Raw genomic sequence first — 10,948 nt, 5'->3', positions numbered from 1 at the left:
CGTTGACACGCGGATAGGGAGGAGAAGAAGCGAGAAGATGACGAAAATGATCCGGAGATAAATAAAAAAGACAAGATGCTGAGTCACCCTAAGGTTACGATCCAGTGGCAAGTGTTGAACTTCGAACACCCAGAATTTGGGGACGATCCAAGGAACATCATGCTCGGCGGGAGCACCGATGGAGTCAATCCGTTTGGCAGCTAGAGAAGCACACATAGCACCTGGCCTGTGTTTGTGTGTATGTACAACCTTCCCCCTGGATGTGCATGAAGAGGAAGTACATTCACATGATTATGCTAATTGAAGGGCCAAAACAACCAGGGAACGACATCAATCTGTATCTGGGGCTGCAGAAAGAGGAGCTAGACACGCTGTGGAAAACGCCAGCCAATACGTGGGACGCCGCAGTGAAACAATATTTCCCTATGAGAGCCGCACTGCTCATGACGGTGCACGACTATCTCGGTTACGGATATGTCACAGGGCAGGTGGTCCATGGATTTTGTGCATGCGTCACGTGCATGGATGACACGACGTATCGCCAGCTAGGTAGAGATCCCGGGTCTTCGAAAACCGTGTTCATGGGACATCAAAGGTGGCTTCACGACGATGATGCATGGAGAAAATGCTAGGATCTGTTCGATGGTGAAACCAAACCCCGAAGACCCCCACGTACGAGGAGCGGCGAGGAAATAGACGAGCTGTTGAAAAATTGGAAAGAGTGCCCACCGTCGGGAAAGAAGCGAAAGGCGCCAGAGCCGCTGCTGAAGGTATGGAAAACGAGGTATGTTTTCTGGGACTTGTCGTACTGGAAGATCCTCCATGTGCCTCACAGCCTTGATGTCATGCATATCACGAAGAACATGTGCGACAGTCTGCTTGGTACCCTTCTCAACATGCCAGAGAGGACCAAAGATGGGCCGAAAGCAAGGGTAGACTTGCAGTCAATGGGCATCAGGGAGGAGCTTCACGCAAAACGCCCTAATGATGATGATGATGATGATGATGATGATGATGAGGCGAAGGACATGGAAAGTCGTTGCAAAGGCAAAAAGGCCAAGAAGATCGAATATGAATGCCCTCCCGCGTGCTTCACTCTAAGTCAGAAGGAGATCGAGCAGTTTTTCACCTGCCTCGTAGGAGTAAAACTTCCTTACGATTACGTGGGGAAGATAAGCAGATACCTAAACTCAGCGAAGCAGAAGTTCAGCAGGATGAAGTGTCACGACTGCCACGTGCTGATGACGCAGATACTTCCAGTTGCAATCCGTGGGATCATGGACGCGCACATCCGTGAAACGCTATTTGGCCTATGCAATTTTTTCGACGTCATCTCTCAGAAGTCGGTTGGCGTGAGGCAACTCAGAAGGCTACAAGAAGAGATCGTGGTGATACTATGCGACCTTGAGATGTACTTCCCGCCTGCATTCTTCGACGTTATGGTGCATCTGCTGGTCCATATCGTGGAAGATATCATCCAACTCGGGCCGACGTTCCTGCACAGCATGATGTTGTTCGAAAGGATGAATGGCGGCATCAAAGGATACGTTCGCAATAGGGCACGTCCAGATGGAAGCATAGCCAAGGGCTTTCTGACCGAAGAGTGCATCTCCTTCTGCATGAATTATCTAGGCATCGAGAACCCCGTTGGTCTGCCCGTCAACAGGCACCTCGGCAAGCTCGCTGGATGGGGTCACCGCGAGGGTCGCCGCGAAATGCATGTCAACTTCAAGGGTCGACTCGCCGACTTTGAAAGAGCAAACCTAGTCGCGCTACAACACATAGACGTGGTCGATCCTTGGGTGGTAGAGCACAAAACCTTTATTGAGAAGACGTACAATGACCGAGGCCAACAGAGGACGGACGGAGATATAATCAAAGAGCACAACTCATGTTTCACGCGTTGGTTCAAGGACAAGCTTTTGTCGTACCCTTTACATGAGGATTCTTCCGCGGAAGAAAAACTCATATTCGCCTGGTCACAGGGCGCTGAGCACAACCTGATGACCTATGAGGCGTACGATATCAATGGCTACACATTCTACACCAAGGAAAAGGACATGAAGAGCGATTATCAGAACTCTGGGGTAACGATGGAATCCTACACCGGTAACGACAAGGACAGATACTACGGAAGGATCGAGGAGATCTGGGAGCCGAGCTACGCTGGAGAGAAGGTCCCGATGTTCCGTGTCAGATGGGCCAAGAGCGTCCTAAAATAAGACCGGTATTTCACCACCCTGGTTATAACCGAAGCCAAATCCAAGACCGTGGGTGCAAACGTCACCGCGAAAAATGAGCCATGGGTACTGGCTTGCCAAGTGGACCAATGCTTCTTCATTATCGACCCGTCAAAGCCCAGCTGTGTTGTCGTGAGGAGAGGCAAAAGGAACATCATCGGAATGGATGGAGTCGCCAATGAGCAAGACTTCAACAAGTACGGAGACCCGAAGATGGAAGATGACGACGACGATGAAGTACCATACACCACAAGAAGAAGCAGGACCACCCTACCTAAAGGATGTCCGTTCAAGAGAAAAATTCAAGGGGTTCCGGGGCTAAATTATTCAACCGCGAGAAAGAAGGGTAAGAAGATTGTGAAAAGATAGCTAAGATCGAATCACGACGTGTCGGCCGCGTGTGTGTGTCAGTGGCAAGCTCAATCTTTGATGAGTGTTATTTCATGTCACTTGATTTCAACCATGTCATCTAATTCTAAATCTTTGCACAATGGTTTTATAACTCCATTTGCATTTTCCTTTTCTTTTATCTCAAACCTTAAATTATTACATGCAACTAAAAATCCAAAAAAATAAAAATAAAAAAGTTAGTAATGGCGCACCACGAGGAGGTGCGCCATTGCTATCACGGTGTTTATGGCGCACCCCTAAAAGGTGCGCCATTGATATACCAATTTTTATGGCGCACCCCTAAAAGGTGCGCCATTGCTAACCCTCCCCCCACTGCGGCATTATCCTACTCCTTTCCCTTCTTTCATTCCCTCCCCTCACTCGTCTCTCCTTTGCCAGCCACCGCTGCCACCCGGCTCGTCCCACCTCGCCGCCACCCACCTCGCTGCCACCCAGATCAAACTCCGCCGACGAGCCCAACCGCCTCGTCCTCCGTGTCCGCCTCCAGATCGACTCCACTGTCCCCATCAGTGCCTTCATCGTGCAACGAGGCTCACCGACGATCCTGTCATCCTCCGCTTCCAACGCGTCCCGCCACCCCTGCTCCTCCGGTGGCGTCGGTGGCACGCCTGGGATCCTGCATCACCCGAGGTAAACATGTGCATGGCCTCCCTCCCCTCCCGTTCCGCTGGTTGTTAGCTACCATTAGATTGGATCTTGGTTCTCTGCGTCAACGGCTGTGCAGAGTAAAATTGGCGTGATTGATCTTGCTCTATGAAGCTTCGAGGGTCAGTTAGTATGGTATACGAACTGTGTCTATCTCTAATGTATTCTCAAATTGATTAACCTGGCAGTACACACTGGTTATATGTAGGCCTTTTTTTGTACAGGGACAAATAGTTACCCCTTTCTCCTGAAATGTTGATTAATTTCCGTTTCGGTTGAGAATGGGCACTCCTAGGTCAAGAAAATTAGAAAAGGTCATGCCCAATTTTCTTGACCTAGAAGGTGCCCGATTCTCAACTGAAACAAAAATTAATCAACATTTAGAGACAATGTTATTTCTCCAAAGCAAATATTTCTAACTGGATTTTATAGTTTTCCCTTAAGTTGAAATGCAAACTATTTTTTCTTCCATACATATGCCATGCTAACGAAAGCTCAACCATCAGGCTCTAGCAATAACTCATTTTTATTTGTTTATTTGTTTGATATATATTGGTTGCCTTGGTTGTTTATCATGAAAAATGCTTTGTTTGTATGCTTGGTAATCAGAATGCAGGGATAGCAAGTTTTTCTAAGGACTTGTATGAATCACATGCAAAGTAAAATAAACCAAGAAAATGAGATCTTACCTATGGGTGTGCATCAATTTGCATGTTTTATTCTCAGTTTTCCTCTAAATCTGAGAAGAATAGATACTACCCTGATCTCATCCAATAACTCTAGTAGCCTTTTTCCTATTTAGAGCGAACATGGCCGACAACGATGAGGCCGGCGGTTCGGGCAAGCCATTCTAGGAGCTGTCCCGGGAGATGGAGGAAGAACCTCACCACTATGAGGACGCCGCGGAAGACACCGATCCCAACTACACAACCCCTAGTGGCATCGGGGATGACACCACTGATGGTGCCGCCGTTGATGCCACCACTGATGATGGCAGCAAACGCACAGATGGCAGCCAACCGAACAGGCAACGGAAGGACCGGCACCCGAACGTGCTCGGCACCGTCAAGGAGGAATTTACTAAAGTGTCCTCCAGTGGGCATCCAACGACGCCCAAAGAATTAGTCGGTGGGTACGTGGGACAAATCGAGTGCATTCTTCGGAGCACCGTCTCGATCAACATCGAGAAACTAAGGCATCGTGACCGAGGGAATTTGCGCAACCTCCTCTTCACGAAGCTGCACGAACGATACAAGTTCCCCGGTGACTTCGCAAACACACACCTCTCAGGGAATAAAGTGAACAGTGCCGCCCTCACGAAGATGAGCACGGCCCTGGCTACTTGGAGAGCCGCGGTGAAGAGAAGGATTCTAAGAGGTGATAGTTGTGAGAAGATCAAGGAGACAAATCCTTCGATTAGCGAAGCTGACTACCTGGAGTTCAAGATCAAGTGCGACAGCAACGCATCTGCGAAATCAAGTTAGTGGGGGCAAGATATGCGGGACTTGAACTTAGGGGTCCACAAATTCGGTCACGGCGGTTACAGAGTGGCGGAACCTGAATGGGACAAGGAGGACGCGGAGCGTGCCGAGCAAGGCCTACCGCCCCTCTTCGATAAATACCATGAAAAGCAGACCAGGAACTATGTCAGGGCCCGGTACAAGGTGGACCCGGTAACAAAGGAGCTTACCACGGATCCGAAGGTGAAGGAGCTTGAGCGTGTTCTGGTAAGGAATACACCCCCGCGTAATTAGCTCCATATGGTTGCATTCTAATTAATGAAGCCAAATTTCTAAATGGTTCACGTTCCTTCCGCAGGAAACTAAAAGCAGTAGCGCGGGGTCTCAGAGCTCCCCGTCTGCCCCTTGGTAAACCACCTTAAATAGGGCGTTGAACGTAATGAAACACAAGGATAAGTTCAGTAAGCCGTCGTCAGCTGATCGTGTGGCCGGCGAAGGATTGTCCACGAAATGGTCGGAATACTATAAGGCTGGGCGAGAGGAGAGAAAGACCAGTTCGGAAAGCCAGGAGCGCGAGGTTAAAGAACTCAAGGCACAAGTGGCGCGGATTCTGGAGATAGTCCAAGAGCAAGTGCGAGACCAACTGGGAGCGACGATCACCGCCATTATGCCTTCCTTGATTGAGGGGCTGCGGGGGTGGATTGCGGGCGGCCAACAGGGGCCGCCCCCGATTCCTAGCTTCACGGGCAGTAACTCGCACAGCGCATCGGCATTGGTGTCTCTGATGGAGGCGGCATTGGTGTCTCCGGCGTCGGCGCCGGTATTGGAGCTTAATGCACCGGGGTGTGGGAAGAATACGCCGGCCGGCACCTCGGCAGCAAGCGGTCCCTCCGTCACTTGCACACCCGCCGTTGGCGGTGCCTCGACATTAGCCGAGCTCGACGCCATCATGGTAACTAAGCCTCGGCCGATGACTTCATCTCCTTGCCTTTGACTGGGCATCCCTGACGCCCTACATGTTTTCGCAGGGCGCCGCCAACGTTCCATGCACTCTCCTGCACTTCGTGGACGGCGAGTTGATCGATGTTTCCAAGCCCAAAATTGTTGAACCGGGAAACCGCATGTTCCACGGTAATCCGATGCCACCACCGTGTATAGGGTTCAACTGGTTAAGGTGCTGCGGGGCTGCGACGACTTGTTACCTCCGTATCGACCCCCTGGGCCGACGAAGATGATGTGATGACCCTCAACGCCTGCTTAAACTGGTCCATGCTTTGGCCGAAGAGCCAGATTCGTTTGGGGGCGGGGGACACCACCCCACAGACAACATCGCCAGTCGTGCCCGCACCAAGCCATGGAAAGATCGCCGCAACGCTACCGCCGTCAGCTGATCCGTACATGCATATGGCACAGGATTCGGACGACGACAATGGTACATTTTCCAACGCCGTTAAGTACATGAACGAACATGGGTATGGTGATGAATTCTTGGGGCCTCCTTCTCAAGAACCCAACCCTGCAAAAGACGATCGCGATCTAGCTGGTACCGCGGAGAAACCCAATTGCAACAGTCGTCGTCTGTTCAGTTCTCAGGAAACGCCTCCAGCTGCCGCCTTCACCGAGACTCAAATAGCCGAGGTGCGAAATATTATCAGCCCCAACACACACCTTCTCTGAGCAGAACTCGATCCCATTACAGCAGAAGAAGCAGAAGGGACGGAAAAGAAAAAATAACAAGGGTGCGAGCCAGCCGGCACCGAGTACGATCCGTGCTCAGGACGGGCCACCAATACCTAAGGATATCTCGAGGAGGGTGCATGTGGCGGGTAGGCCGATGATACCGACTAATCTGCTCAATGTTGCAACCGGTGCTATGCGGAGTCTACATGACGGTGTTCTCTCTATGGAGAAGCGGCATCTCTCCGAGAATGATGTGGCATACCTGGTTTTCGTGGCCAAGGTGCCAGAGGGCAAGGGCTTTGTCGATAGCACCATCGGGCGTATGATCGTCCTACGGTTTGATGACATCTTCGCTATGTTTAACCTTTATCCGCTGCACTACACCTTCATTCGGCTATTTTCGCTCAGTATGGAGATGCGGATACTTAGAGACAAGACCCCGGACATTGTGATAGTCGACCCCTTCTACATGTGTGCCAAGATCTTGGGCAGCGCTGGGACCGGCAAGTCGCGAGTTCATACCTCGAAGGCGTCATTCTGGCGAACCCAGATAAGGATAACTTCCTCGTGCCTTACTTCTCCGAGTAAGTCATCCCCTCACCGCCCGTAACATATGATTTCTTAGATTTTGATCGTTCTTTTTTTTCTAACATTCCGTGTTTTGTGCAGTGACACACATTGCACACTCATCCTCTTAAGCCCGAAATATTCCATGGCCACGCATTTCGACTGGGATCATGAGTCGAAGAAAGACTACACAAATATCAAGAAAGTTCTTGATGATGCTCTACCCGACTACGCCAAATCTGGAGGCACCTTTAGGAGGCCAATTTTGTAGGTACGGCAAGCACGTGTTCACCCACGTAACGACATTCCCCTGAGTCAAGGAGCCGCCTGGCAGTCAGAAGGATGCCTACTACGCCCTCCATCACATGAGGGCGATCGTATGGAACCATCATGACCTTATGCTACCAAATAATCTCAAAGAATGGGCCGCACGCTTGTCGGCAATCCAGGACGAGGACATGAGACAAGAATTCTTTCGCATCCCGTCGGAGTTTGCGGAAATCATCTATCAAGGTGTCCTTTGTACCTCGGGGCAGTTCTACCTCAACTATCAACCGTCCAACAGTGAAATAGAAACAACGCTACAAATGCAGGCTGACAACGACCGCACATTCATGACCATCACGAAAGACGGCGGCTTCATCCACGCTCTGGTCCCTGAGTCGAGTCAAAAGTATTGATGCTATGTAGTTCTGAAATATCGATTAGCTCATGTTGTAATTAAACTTTAATGAACTTGTATGTCTCTTTAGTTTGGACGATCGTTCAGCTTATATGTAATCAATGCTATTTATTAGTAGGACCATGAATCGTGCTATTAATGTGTTGCTTTTCTCTTTCGATCCTTTTTTTGCATACTTATATATTGCTTATATATTGCTTATATATTATCTGTGAATTGCTACTAACGTTTTGTTTTTCTAGTGCATAGAGATGCCGTCGTATGTCGTGTACAAGGGTGAGGTTCCCGGAGTCTACGACGACTGGGAGGAGTGTCGGAGACAGCTTCACCGTTTCAGCGGTAACAGTTACAAAGGGTACACCACTAGGGCGGAGGCGGAAGCTAGATACGTGCGCTATCTAGTGGGAGAGAGGAGGGAGCGGAGGAGGAACCGGATGAAGATCAGTTTCATCGCGATGATGCTTATCGTGACCGTAACCCTCTTCTATGTGATGGTAGTTTAGATATCGACTTGTAATGTGAAGACAAACTCGCTACTCGCGGTCTCGAGACTTGTAATGTTCTAACCTTGTTCGGTATTTTGAATTCGGAGACTAATATGATGAATTGTATTTGGAAACTAATCTTCTATTGTATTCGATAAATTTGTTGTTTATATGTTGTGTTGTTTATATTCTGTGTTGTAATGTATTTTGTAACCTGTGCAAATATCAGAAAAGCAAAAAAAGAATTCATAATATTCATAGTAGTGGCGCACCATATTACACTTTAGTGGCGCACATAAATAAACACCCCAGTGGCGCATTATCTAAAAGTGCGCAATTAGTAACCGAGAGCACAAGGTACACATGGCCCCTTGGAGTAACAGCAGTGGCGCACTTCTGGGCCTAATAATGGCGCACTTTAGCTGCGTCATTAGTGTCTGGGATAGTAATGATGCACCAGGTGGTGCGCCACTGTTATGTAGATTAACAGTGACGTACGAAGCGTGCGCCATTACTATTTATTAATAATGGCGTGATAATAGTGGCGCACCTATATTGCGTTATTAATAGCCAAAATAGATGCGCCACTAACAGCCTTTTTTCTAGTAGTGAAAAATCAAATCAAAGCAAATTCCCAAATCAAAAACCATCTAAATAGAGAAATAAATAAATTTTCAAAACCTAACCCTAACCCTAGCTCTAATAAACTCACCTGGTTAAGCCCATCGATGAAGGAGGAGGAGTGCATGTATGGAAGGCTCGAGTTGTCGTCGTTGCTTTCGTCCTCAAAAACCAGGGCCGTGATGGTGCGGTATTGCGGACGGCGGGCGGCAGCCAGGGAGCAAGGAGCGAGAGGGAAGAGGAAGAATGGAGTCTAGTAAGGGTGGAGGGAGGCCGACCTGGATGGATTAGAGCCACTAGTGCCTGAACCGGTTCGAGTCAAACTCATCCTCGTCAACGCACATGCACGCGTTGATTAGCCAACATGGCACCTAACGGGCGGGTCCAACCGGTCAATTTCGGCGTCAATATGTATAAACACACAGTTTATATACTCCCTCCGTTTCAAAATAAGTTTCTTAAGCTTATTATAACTTTGTACTAGAGTTAGTACAAAGTTGAGACAGTTATTTTGGGACGGAGGAGTATACTTTAGAAATTTTTATTCCTCAAAAATTATCACACTTGGTACCAATCTGCACATACTTATCCAATTGTAATACCTCTATGCAATTAACTTTTGTTCAGATGTACTTGTGCGTACACATGTAACAAGTGAATAAATTGTGTACTAAAATAGTTCATTCTGAAACAAGCACTATGGACAGTCAGTGATAAGCTGACAGAGACGTGTTTGCCAAGGACCCATACCTCTCGAATGTTTTACGCTTCACCAAATTCATTTCAAGAAACTCGATGGAGTCATCTTTAAGGTGGATTTCAAAAATGCTTTTGACAAGGTCAAATGACGGTTTCTTCAACAAGCCTTATGCATGAAAGGATTCAATGAAGCCTGGAGGAACGAGGTGGGTTTCTTTATTTAAAAAGGTAGTGTTGGGATTAAGATGAATGATGACATAGGTCACTATTTTCAAACTCAAAAAGGTGTAAGACAGGGAGATTCGATGTCCCTAATCTTATTCAACATAGTGGTCGATACACTGACAGTTCTCATAGGTCGAGCTAAAGAGAATGACCTAGTGGGAGGATTAGTTCCGCATCTGATCGATGGAGGGGTGTCCATCTTACAATATGCGGACGATGCGACTGTTTTTATGGAACATGACCTCTCTAAAGCTAGAAACATGAAGTTGGTAATTTGTCTTTTTGAACAGCTATCGGGACTTATGATCATCTTCAAGAAGAGAGAATTGATCTGTTTGGATGAGCCAAGGAAGAACAAGATGCGTATAAGCAACTATTCGGGTGTGAGATGGGTTCTCTACCGTTTAGTTACTTGGATATCCCTATTCATCATCGCAAATCTCCAACAAGGAATGGAAGTGCATTGAAGATCGGTTTGAAAAGCGAATAAGTTGCTGGAAGGGAAAGCTCATGTCGTATGGAGGTCGGCTAGTGCTAATAAACTCAGTGTTCACAAGCTTGCCGATGTTTATTTTATCTTTATTTTAACTACCGGTCGTTGTACGAAAAAGACTAGATTTCTATAGATCATGATTTTTCTAGCAATGGGATGACAACAAGACGAAGTATAGACTTGCTAGATGGGATATTATGTATAGACCTAAAGATCAGGGTGGGTTGGGGATAGAGTACTTACAAATTAAGAATAGATGTTTGTTAAGAAAATGGCTTTACATATTATGGGTGGAGATAGAAGACACCTGGGTACATTTTTTGCGTAATAAGTACCTACTATCCAAGGGTTTGGCCCATGTTACACTGAAACCTTCTGATTGACTAACTATTCTGGAAAGACTTAATGATGTTAGACTTAGAGATATATTGTAATCTCAACTACTTATCTTCTCCTCCTCCCATATCTATCTCTATCTCTATCCTATTGTACCGAACCTGAATCCTATCGATCGGGTACGTCTTGTACGCCACGGCAAGGGGCTCTTCCTGCTATCGATCAATATATACACACGCGGCTCTCTACGGAGAGTAGGAACGCTTCCATCTGACATGGTATACAGAGCCATCCTCTTCCCATCTATCTAGCCAGAAACAAATTCCATCGATCACCAAAACCAGATCGCCATGTCTTCCTCGGCTCCCGTCGCCCTCAACCTTGGAGCGCCGCCTGCTGATAAG

This window comes from Hordeum vulgare, chromosome 5H (assembly GCF_904849725.1).
Source record: "Hordeum vulgare subsp. vulgare chromosome 5H, MorexV3_pseudomolecules_assembly, whole genome shotgun sequence".
Taxonomy (NCBI): Eukaryota; Viridiplantae; Streptophyta; class Magnoliopsida; order Poales; family Poaceae; genus Hordeum; species Hordeum vulgare.
Note: the sequence above shows the minus strand (reverse complement) of the source record.